This window comes from Coregonus lavaretus (genome assembly GCF_964263955.1).
Source record: "Coregonus lavaretus genome assembly, chromosome: 14".
Classification (NCBI taxonomy): Eukaryota; Metazoa; Chordata; class Actinopteri; order Salmoniformes; family Salmonidae; genus Coregonus; species Coregonus lavaretus.
Genome location: NC_140001.1, coordinates 6,093,582 through 6,105,765, shown reverse-complemented (window position 1 = coordinate 6,105,765; position 12,184 = coordinate 6,093,582).

Genomic DNA, 12,184 nt, shown 5'->3' with positions numbered 1-12,184 from the left:
GGAGGAAGGAAGGATGCTCTGGGATACACCCCTTGTTGTGTTCATCCTGGAGGAAGGAAGGATGCTCTGGGATACACCCCTGGTTGAGTTCATCCTGGAGGAAGGAAGGATGCTCTGGGATACACCCCTTGTTGTGTTCATCCTGGAGGAAGGAAGGATGCTCTGGGATACACCCCTTGTTGTGGTCATCCTGGAGGAAGGAAGGATGCTCTGGGATACACCCCTTGTTGTGGTCATCCTGGAGGAAGGAAGGATGCTCTGGGGTACACCCCTTGTTGTGTTCATCCTGGAGGAAGGAAGGATGCTCTGGGATACACCCCTTGTTGTGGTCATCCTGGAGGAAGGAAGGATGCTCTGGGATACACCCCTTGTTGTGTTCATCCTGGAGGAAGGAAGGATGCTCTGGGATACACCCCTTGTTGTGTTCATCCTGGAGGAAGGAAGGATGCTCTGGGATACACCCCTTGTTGTGGTCATCCTGGAGGAAGGAAGGATGCTCTGGGGTACACCCCTTGTTGTGGTCATCCTGGAGGAAGGAAGGATGCTCTGGGATACACCCCTTGTTGTGTTCATCCTGGAGGAAGGAAGGATGCTCTGGGGTACACCCCTTGTTGTGGTCATCCTGGAGGAAGGAAGGATGCTCTGGGATACACCCCTTGTGTTCATCCTGGAGGAAGGAAGGATGCTCTGGGGTACACCCCTTGTTGTGTTCATCCTGGAGGAAGGAAGGATGCTCTGGGATACACCCCTTGTTGTGTTCATCCTGGAGTAAGGAAGGATGCTCTGGGATACACCCCTTGTTGAGTTCATCCTGGAGTAAGGAAGGATGCTCTGGGATACACCCCTTGTTGTGTTCATCCTGGAGGAAGGAAGGATGCTCTGGGGTACACCCCTTGTTGTGTTCATCCTGGAGGAAGGAAGGATGCTCTGGGATACACCCCTTGTTGTGTTCATCCTGGAGGAAGGAAGGATGCTCTGGGATACACCCCTTGTTGTGTTCATCCTGGAGGAAGGAAGGATGCTCTGGGATACACCCCTTGTTGTGTTCATCCTGGAGGAAGGAAGGATGCTCTGGGATACACCCCTTGTTGTGTTCATCCTGGAGGAAGGAAGGATGCTCTGGGATACACCCCTTGTTGTGTTCATCCTGGAGGAAGGAAGGATGCTCTGGGATACACCCCTTGTTGTGGTCATCCTGGAGGAAGGAAGGATGCTCTGGGATACACCCCTTGTGTTCATCCTGGAGGAAGGAAGGATGCTCTGGGGTACACCCCTTGTTGTGTTCATCCTGGAGGAAGGAAGGATGCTCTGGGGTACACCCCTTGTTGTGTTCATCCTGGAGGAAGGAAGGATGCTCTGGGATACACCCCTTGTTGTGTTCATCCTGGAGGAAGGAAGGATGCTCTGGGATACACCCCTTGTTGTGTTCATCCTGGAGGAAGGAAGGATGCTCTGGGATACACCCCTTGTTGTGTTCATCCTGATGTTTCTGTGTTGCCATGCTTTGGGTTATGTCTGCTTCTGTAGTTGTTTACTGTTTAGTCACTGTCCAGTTGTGGTTCTGTCAATTCGATACTCTACCCAGTGTTTATAAGGATCGGTTCCGCATTACCGATGTGACTTTTTGCTTACTAAGGGGTCAATCAGTCACATTAAAAATGTATTACCCATTACATTTTGGACAAGAAATGGAACTTCAATGTTGGGACTTTTTGACATTTCCTTTAAAATAACGTATTCTGAAGCTTTTTGAAAACTTGATGGGTCAAACTGTAAACAACACCTAGTTAACTACTTTGGCAGACGAAATTAGGAGAGATGAAGTGAGTATGAGTTGAGCAGTCCCGTGTTGGATAACTTCCACCCTTCACCGTGGCTGAAGTCCAGCTCCTCTGAGAGGACCAGCAGGATACGGAGGCCAGAGAACTGGACCAGCAGGATAGGGAGGCCAGAGAACTGGACCAGAAGGATACGGAAGGCCACAGAACTGGACCAGCAGGACACCCCCCTTTCAAATCCTCTAGTGAATTTCATAAAACATTCACCCCCTTCCATAGACTTACACAGTAATTATGACAACTTCCAGAGGACGTCCTCCAACCTATCAAAGCTCTAGCAGCAGGAATTGACGTTGTCCACCCAATCAAAGGATCAGAGAATGAATCTAGTACTGAAAGCATAAGCTACAGCTAGCTAGCACTGCAGTGCATAAAATGTGGTGAGTAGTTGACTCAAAGAGAGAGAAAGACAATAGTTGAACAGTTTTGAACAAATCAATTTCTTCCAAAATGAAGACACGCGAGAGAGAGTTATTTTTTTTTTCAGGTTCACTTACTTAGCTAGCAAATACATCTAGCTAGTTTAACCTACTCAAACACCCTGCTCAAACAGAGGGATGCTATGTTAGCTAGCTGGGTATGACTATCCAACACTGGAACTCTTCCAAGTCAAAGTAAGCTTGTGGTTTTACTAATTTATTGCTTACTGACTACACTGTAACGTTACTTCATGATTGTAATGGGTTTAATAACGCGTTAGTTCTATTAGCTATGTTGACTATGATGTTACTTTAGCTAATATGGTGACAACGATGTAGGGGATATGATATGGTTTGGAAAGCTTTTTTCGCCTGGTCACATACCATGTGTTGTGTATTGCGAAGGGAAAATGTGAGAGGAGGAGAGCGCGTAGATGCGAGAAGGAATACAACATGGCTGCTCTGAAAGTGAACTGTGTTTACGCGTGATCAGGGGTGTATTCATTCCCCCGATTCTGTTGAAAAACGTTTCTTAAACGGAACGAAATAGGGATAAACATACCTGAATTTGTCCAATAGAAACTCTTGTTTGCAACTGTTGGACTAATGATTACACCCTAGATCAGCTAGATGCAGGCAAGAGTGTGCAAGGCGGTATTGAATGTGTCACTGTCCATGTGTCACTGCAAATGCCATGCTCTTGAAATAAACAATCTTAAACAGCACCGACCGCCATTGGCTCAGACCCTAATCACACACATTCACCGAGACATAATTGGAACCGCTGTCTACAACACACAGGAAACATGTTCAAGACAGGCATAAAATTAACACTTTTCACACAGACATTTGAGAGTGTTTCCAAAAAATCTGGACATAGAGTTCAGAAGAACAGGACACCTAACCAGTGGCAATTTTAGCATGTAAATCTTGGTGGGGCAAACTCCCCCCAAAATGTTTTATGTATGCCAGCAAAGCCACTTCAAAACACTAAACAATACATTAATTGCACTATAACAGTGACAAACGGTGCCCACAAACTGTTAGGGCCTACATAAAGCTGTCCCAGCAGCAGAGCTTTCTTTTCAGCACCATGGAGTGAATCCTTACCACTGGCTATCAGCGGAGCCTTGTCTGGCACCGAAACAGTACATTCAGCCTCATTTATTGCCTTTTTAAAAAACAGAGCTGATATGGCTGACTTGCTTAACCAAATGTGGTTTCTACTGACAATTGAGATGTACAAACTATGGCATAAGGGAACTGTCACGCCCTGGCTCTGGGACTCTGTTATGTTGAGCCAGGGTGTGTGGTTTCTATGTGTTTTGTGTGCTAGGGTGATTATCTAGTTCATTTGTTTCTATGTTGGCCGGTGTGGTTCTCAATCAGAGGCAACGTGTATCAGCTGTTGCTTGTTGTCTCTGATTGGGAACCATACTTAGGCAGCCTGTTTTCCACAGTGTGTTGTGGGATCTTGTTCCGTGTATGGTTAGTGTTTGTAACCAAGGACGTCACGTTATCGTTTTGTTGTTTTGTTCGTGTGATCATTCAAATTAAAAGTATGTTCGCATTCCACGCTGCGCCTTGGTCCTCTGTGTTCGACGATCGTGACAGGAACGATGAGCAGATAAGAGGCAATCCGTAATGTGCACCACCAAGTCAGAACAGTAGGCTAAGTTATGAGGGGGAAAGATACCAAATTATTAGGTTAAGGCACATGGGGGCTACTAACAGCTTATACACACTTAGTATTACTTTCTTAAGTAATTTAGGGACGAAACGAGATTGAAGAGCTATTGTGCCAGCCAGCCAGCCAGCCAGCCAGCCAGCCACCCACCCTGGAGGAATTCTCAAAAAACAATCTACTAACCCTTAACCTAACCGTAAACTTAACCCTTATTCTAACCCTTACCTTAACCCTTAGCAAGCAGTTGCTTATCAACAGATAGTTTGTTGATAGTATGACCATCTGTAGAGCATTTCCAGATGGACTATCCAAATAAAGTGACCTTAGGGAATACTAGGTTACAAAGCAAGAGAAGCAGAATTAAATTGTGGTGCTTGTTGGAAGAATGTTTTCAACGCTATTAATACATTAGCACATGCCTTGGGGCCCACCCCCATCTCAGAGGAGCCCCCCCATCTCAGAGGAGCCCCCCCATCTCAGAGGAGTCCCCCCATCTCAGAGGAGTCCCCCCATCTCAGAGGAGCCCCCCCTCTCGGAGGAGCTGGACTGCAGCCATGGTGAAGGGAGTTATCCATCACAGGACGGCTCCACTCATACTCACTTCATCTCTCCTCATTACGTCTGCCTAAGTAGTTCTCTAGGTGCTGTTTACAGTTTCACCCGTCAAGCTTTCAAATAGCTTCAGAAGAAGTTATTTTAAAGGAAATGTCAAAAGGTCCCAACATTGAAGTTCCATGTCTTGACATTATTCACATGAGTATGATTCTAGGTGTAGTAATGAACAGCCATGTATTTAAAAGGCACTTAGGAGTATCTCCAAATAGACTTTAACAGATTGCTCATAGCAGAGAAATCTCAGAATGTACTTCTTGCTTACTGTACTTCATCAAGAAAAGGAAAGAGTCTAGGGTGATAAGAATAAAGAATAAAGTCATGGGATGTGTAGTCATCCGTTATTGAAGCAGTATTCTTGTATTGAAGGGATCCCTAATCGAATTCATCAGTGACTTCCAAAGAAATGTGCAGAATTCTGGCCAGACTATCCTGATGTCATAACTGATGTGGTGTTGTCAAAAACGACTATTCTTCTAAAAATATTTAATGTGTAATAAATGTTTAATGTGACTGATTGACCCCTTAGTAACCAAAAAGTCACATCGGTAATGCGGAACCGATCCTTATAAACACTGGGTAGAGTATCGAATTGACAGAACCACAACTGGACAGTGACTAAACAGTAAACAACTACAGAAGCAGACATAACCCAAAGCATGGCAACACAGAAACATCAGGATGAACACAACAAGGGGTGTATCCCAGAGCATCCTTCCTTCCTCCAGGATGAACTCAACAAGGGGTGTATCCCAGAGCATCCTTCCTTCCTCCAGGATGACCACAACAAGGGGTGTATCCCAGAGCATCCTTCCTTCCTCCAGGATGAACACAACAAGGGGTGTATCCCAGAGCATCCTTCCTTCCTCCAGGATGAACACAACAAGGGGTGTATCCCAGAGCATCCTTCCTTCCTCCAGGATGAACACAACAAGGGGTGTATCCCAGAGCATCCTTCCTTCCTCCAGGATGAACACAACAAGGGGTGTATCCCAGAGCATCCTTCCTTCCTCCAGGATGAACACAACAAGGGGTGTATCCCAGAGCATCCTTCCTTCCTCCAGGATGAACACAACAAGGGGTGTATCCCAGAGCATCCTTCCTTCCTCCAGGATGAACACAACAAGGGGTGTATCCCAGAGCATCCTTCCTTCCTCCAGGATGAACACAACAAGGGGTGTACCCCAGAGCATCCTTCCTTCCTCCAGGATGAACACAACAAGGGGTGTATCCCAGAGCATCCTTCCTTCCTCCAGGATGAACACAACAAGGGGTGTATCCCAGAGCATCCTTCCTTCCTCCAGGATGAACACAACAAGGGGTGTATCCCAGAGCATCCTTCCTTCCTCCAGGATGAACTCAACAAGGGGTGTATCCCAGAGCATCCTTCCTTCCTCCAGGATGAACACAACAAGGGGTGTATCCCAGAGCATCCTTCCTTCCTCCAGGATGAACACAACAAGGGGTGTATCCCAGAGCATCCTTCCTTCCTCCAGGATGAACACAACAAGGGGTGTACCCCAGAGCATCCTTCCTTCCTCCAGGATGAACACAAGGGGTGTACCCCAGAGCATCCTTCCTTCCTCCAGGATGACCACAACAAGGGGTGTATCCCAGAGCATCCTTCCTTCCTCCAGGATGACCACAACAAGGGGTGTATCCCAGAGCATCCTTCCTTCCTCCAGGATGACCACAACAAGGGGTGTATCCCAGAGCATCCTTCCTTCCTCCAGGATGACCACAACAAGGGGTGTATCCCAGAGCATCCTTCCTTCCTCCAGGATGAACACAACAAGGGGTGTATCCCAGAGCATCCTTCCTTCCTCCAGGATGAACACAACAAGGGGTGTACCCCAGAGCATCCTTCCTTCCTCCAGGATGAACACAACAAGGGGTGTATCCCAGAGCATCCTTCCTTCCTCCAGGATGTGGAATGTTGGCTACAGTTGAAACAGCACATGGCACTGTTTACCAACCAATAGCACCTTATGCAAAACATATATTCAACCTTCAGTACTATGAGATGTATTGGAGGAATATATATATATATATATATATATATATATATAAACAAGAAATATAATATCTTGGGTAATACTACATGTTTAGTATAAAGCTCAGTACGATGGGCCTTTACTGACGACAAAATAGGCTGTATTATTAACATTCAAAGAAGGTAGCTATACCGTCAGGGACGGACTGGGACCAGAAATGGGCCTGGGCATTTGTGAAACACTGGGGCATTTTTTCCTTGAAGCCCCCATTATTAGCCAAACAATTATAATTTTAGCGCAAAATGATTCATTTTTACCGGTCTACAGATGGACCGGTTCGTCTGCCCTATGGCCAGTCCATTTCTGAACACAGCCTCACATTAAGCTGCTCCTGCTGAAACACATCACAGGCAGGTAAATACGTAACAGATTAGAAACCCAATCCCATGTTGTTCAGACAATGGCACCGACCTGGGCTTTATGTTAAATTGGCTTCTCAATGGGCACCAGATACAGCAGTTGAAACAGCTTGCCATGTGGGATGAATCACTGAGATCCCTGGTGTTTTGATGAGTTTCTCGTCGTTAACCAGAGCGGCAGTGGTGGAAAAAAGACCCAATTGTCATACTTCAGTAAAAGTAAAGATATCTTAATAGAAAATGACTCAAGTAAAAGTCACCCATTAAAATACTACTTGAGTAAAAGTAATTGGTTTTAAATATACTTAAGTATCAAAAGTAAAAGTATAAACAATTTCAAATTCCTTACATCAAGCAAACCAGACTTCACCATTTCCTTGTTTTTAACTAGGGGCACACTCCAACACTCAGACATCATTTACAAATGAAGCATGTGTGTTTCTTGAGTCAACCAGATCAGTGGCAGTAGGGATGACCAGGGATGTTCTCTTGATAAGTGTGTGAATTTGACATTTTCCCTGTCCTGCTAAGCATTCAAAATGTAACGAGAACTTTTGGTTGTCAGGTAAAATGTATGGAGTAAAAAGTACATTATTTGATTTAGGAATTTAGTGAAGTAAAAGTAGTCAAAAATATAAATAGTAAAGTAATTTAGTGGAAATTCTAATCAAAAGGAAGAGAGACTGCAGATTCTTCAAAATAACAACTTTTTATTATAAGATTTGCAAATCTGGAGCAGTTAACAATCCACTCAACAGTGCAGTGTTAAGAGCCCAACAAACAAGAGTTGGGTCTCAGCTTGTTTAACCTTTGTCTACGTGGCAGTTTAGCAGGTGTGTGAGATCATGGTGGGAACATAGTGTACAAACAAGTGATAACGCCACTTTTGTTACTACTTTCTGCTGATTGAATTGTCGCTGCTGCTCAAACTAGCCTCCGTTCTCTTCATATCTCCACACAGCTGTCCTAAAACAATGATTTTAGACCCTGTTCATGCAAAATGGTTAAAAAATATGTTTCACGTTTGTTATACAGAAACGGTGTCTCATGTCATATGCTGAACTAGTTGCATTGTGGATTTTGCCTAAAACATGATTTTAGACCTTGTTCATGTAAAAAAGCTTAAAACATTATTTTGAGCTTGAAAAATATTACATACTGTCCTTGAAAGATACCAAAAGAACAGGATGGACCAAAAACGGGTCACTCTCAGACGGCCCTTTGTTTTTGGCCCGCGACTACGTTACTCAGAAACAAGGGAGGAAAAACACTGGCTTCTTCTTCCATGAGAGAAACAGACAGTGGAAATGTACAGGTTTAAGGCTCATACAGCGCATGTGCATAACAGAGTTTGTAATTTTCCCCCATAGTACACATACCCCAAAAAACTACTTTAGTACTTAAGTATTTTTACTTACAGTGGCTTGCGAAAGTATTCACCCCCCCCCCCCCCTTGGCATTTTTCCTATTTTGTTGCCTTACAACCTGGATTTAAAATGGATTTTTGGGGGGTTTGTATCATTTGATTTAAATATGCCTACCACTTTGAAGATGCAAAATAAATAAAAATGTGAGACAAACAAGAAATAAGACAATAAAACAGAAAACTTGAGCGTGCATAACTATTCACCCCCCCCAAAGTCAACACTTTGTAGAGCCACCTTTTGCAGCAATTACAGCTGCAAGTCTCTTGGGGTATGTCTCTATAAGCTTGGCACATCTAGCCACTGGGATTATTGCCCATTCTTCATTGCAAAACTGCTCCAGCTCCTTCAAGTTGGATGGGTTCCGCTGGTGTACAGCAATCTTTAAGTCATACCACAGGTTCTCAATTGGATTGAGGTCTGGGCTTTGACTAGGCCATTCCAAGACATTTAAATGTTTCCCCTTAAACCACTCGAGTGTTGCTTTAGCAGTATGCTGAGGGTCATTGCCCTGCTGGAAGGTGAACCTCCATCCTAGTCTCAAATCTCTGGAAGACTGAAACAGGTTTCCCTCAATAATGTCCCTGTATTTAGTGCCATCCATCATTCCTTCAATTCTGACCAATTTCCTAGTCCCTGCTGATGAAAAACATCCCTACAGCATGATGCTGCCACCACCATGCTTCACTGTGGGGATGGTGTTCTCGGGGTGATGAGAGGTGTTGGGTTTGCGCCAGCCATAGCATTTTCCTTGATGGCCAAAAAGCTCAATTTTAGTCTCATCTGCCAGAGCACCTTCTTCCATATGTTTGGGGAGTCTCCCACATGCCTTTTGGCGAACACCAAACGTGTTTGCTTATTTTTTTCTTTAAGCAATGGCTTTTTTCTGGCCACTCTTCCATAAAGCCCAGCTCTGTGAAGTGTACGGCTTAAAGTGTTCCTATGGACAGATACTCCAATCTCCACTGTGGAGCTTTGCAGCTCCTTCAGGGTTAACTTTGGTCTCTGTTGCCTCTGATTAATGCCCTTCTTGCCTGGTCCGTGAGTTTTGGTGGGCGGCCCTCTCTTGGCAGGTTTGTTGTGGTGCCATATTATTTCCATGTTTGAATAATGGATTTAATGGTGCTCCGTGGGATGTTCAAAGTTGAGGATGTTTTTTTATAACCCAACCCTGATCTGTACTTCTACACAACTTTGTCCCTGACTTGTTTGGAGAGCTCCTTGGTCTTCATGGTGCCGCTTGCTTGGTTGTGCCCCTTGCTTAGTGGTGTTGCAGACACTGGGGCCTTTCAGAACAGGTGTATATATACTGAGATCATGTGACACATAGATTGCACACAGGTGGACTTTATTTAACTAATTATGTGACTTCTGAAGGTAATTGGTTGCACCAGATCTTATTTAGGGGCTTCATAGCAAAGGGGTGAATACATATGCATGCACCACTTTTCCGTTATTTATTTTTTTGAATTTTTTGAACCAAGTTATTTTTTAAATTTCACTTCACCAATTTGGACTATTTTGTGTATGTCCATTACATGAAATCCAAATAAAAATCCATTTAAATTACAGGTGTAATGCAACAAAATAGGAAAAACGCAAGGGATAAATACTTTTGCAAGGCACTGTAAGTACTTTATACCACTGCAGAGCGGTAAAGGACGGTGCACACAAGACAGTCCTTAATCAAATCAGTAACTCTCAAGCAGAAAGTTGGTTATGAAGTGATATTAGTGCCACCAAAAATGGAATCTGAATTTACTACAACCCACTAGAATCCATAGTTAAGTGGAGTTAGGTCCTTGTGTGCTGTAGCTTAATGAAGACTACAGCCAGGGAATGACTCCTTAGTTTTATTTTTTGTGCTTTGCTCAGAGACATAGCTAACCGGGGTAAGGGGGGGGGGGGGGGGGGGGGATTAACAGCATTGACTCATCAGTGGTGTGGTCTTCTTGAGATGTCTGCAGACAACGAAGAAATTACCACATGCAAAGGTATCAGAGACCAGGGTTGTATTCATTAGTGCACACCGTAGCAAACCATAGCAAAACGTTTTGAAACAAAAAACTGCTTGGTTTCTAGTGAATACACCTCATGTATTACATTTACATTTAAGTCATTTAGCAGACGCTCTTATCCAGAGCGACTTACAAATTGGTGCATTCACCTTATAGCCAGTGGGATAACCACTTTACAATATGTTTTTTTTTTCTTTCTTTGGGGTGGGGTAAGGGGGGGTAGAAGGATTACTTTATCCTATAGGCCATAGAAACCCAAAATAATACTAATGTTCTAGTTAATTCTGTGGTGTAGCCTAGAGTATGTCTGTGACTGAGTATGTGTGAGTCTAAAAGGAAGAAGTAAATGTATGGACAAATCAAGTGCAACAAAATAAACTATTTAGGCCGTAGTTCACACCGTGTAATGCATTGGTACTCAACTAATATTTGAGAAGGACCAGTGACACACATTTCCTCGGTGACAAAGGTCCGGAGTGACATCGTCCTTTATCGGCGCTGTGGTACAGCGTAGCAACAAACATAGTCGTCTACGACTTAGGAAACATGTTGTTATATAACATGTACATTAAAAACATTAAATGAGACTAAGAACTTGAATGAATTACTTATTTAGAATGTAAACGTGCAACATTGCAGAAGAACAAAAGTGGTTGCATAATTGTCTGCAAAAAGTGCACTCTGAACCATTGTACATGGGCCTTCAATTAACTTGTTTATTTGTATTATTCTTATAAAATAAAGTGCATGTTATCTGGAGAACAAAGGAGAGTTGAACAAAAATAATAATCTGAATGCACAGAACGTCCCTGTGGGCCATGCAATACTCATGTATAAGTCACTCTGGGCCTTGCCATTGCATCAATGACAGAGAGAAATGACACTTTGTCTCCTGCCAATGTGTTGAACTTTAGCACAAATGGTGTGAGAGGAACTGTGAGACACTGGTGCAGGATATGGACATCCTCTCCTCGTGTGTGCGCTTCTAGATTTGTTACGCCCAACAGCTCCTCACAGAATTCCTTTGTTTCGTTACAAAATCTGACCAACACCAGAAGCTGGGCATTATCAGTGTTATCTGTTGATTCATCCACAGCTAATGAAATGCATGATGCATTCTGAATGGCCTCGTCAAGTTGTGAAGTTAAATCTTCAGCTAATATACTTCAATTCTCCTCATTGCTGTGGAATCTGACAGTGGGATCGGTTTGATCTTTTCCCTGACCTCATCTTTTTTGTTTACTTTCAAGGAAGGTGTCAGCGACTTCACCCTTTACCATCTCAGCGTCTGAAAATGTTTTGTGTTTTCCCAAAACCCAAGCTATCCTCAGTGAACACTCCATAACACGTTGTTGGGCTGTCAGGGAATTGACAAGGACTTTGGTGGACCTCTCATATTGGGAGTTGAGTTGGTTAATCTAGTTTGTTCTCACCTCCGTATTCAGGGGATACGTCTGATTGATGTGATTGGGCATACAAGAGGCCACGTTTTACGCGATTGGATTAGACGGGGAACTAGCAGAGGTGGGCGTTGCTTCGAGAGAGAGCAAGAAAGTGAGGTTGCTGAGTTAAAGAGACATTTACATTTACATTTACGTCATTTAGCAGACGCTCTTATCCAGAGCGACTTACAGTTAGTGAATACATATATTTTTTAATACTGGCCCCCCCGTGGGAATCGAATCGTGGGACACTGTTGTTGGTATGAGTGGTTAACATGTGTCTATATCTGAATAAGCATGACTGACAAAAACAAACAAATATCGCAATATT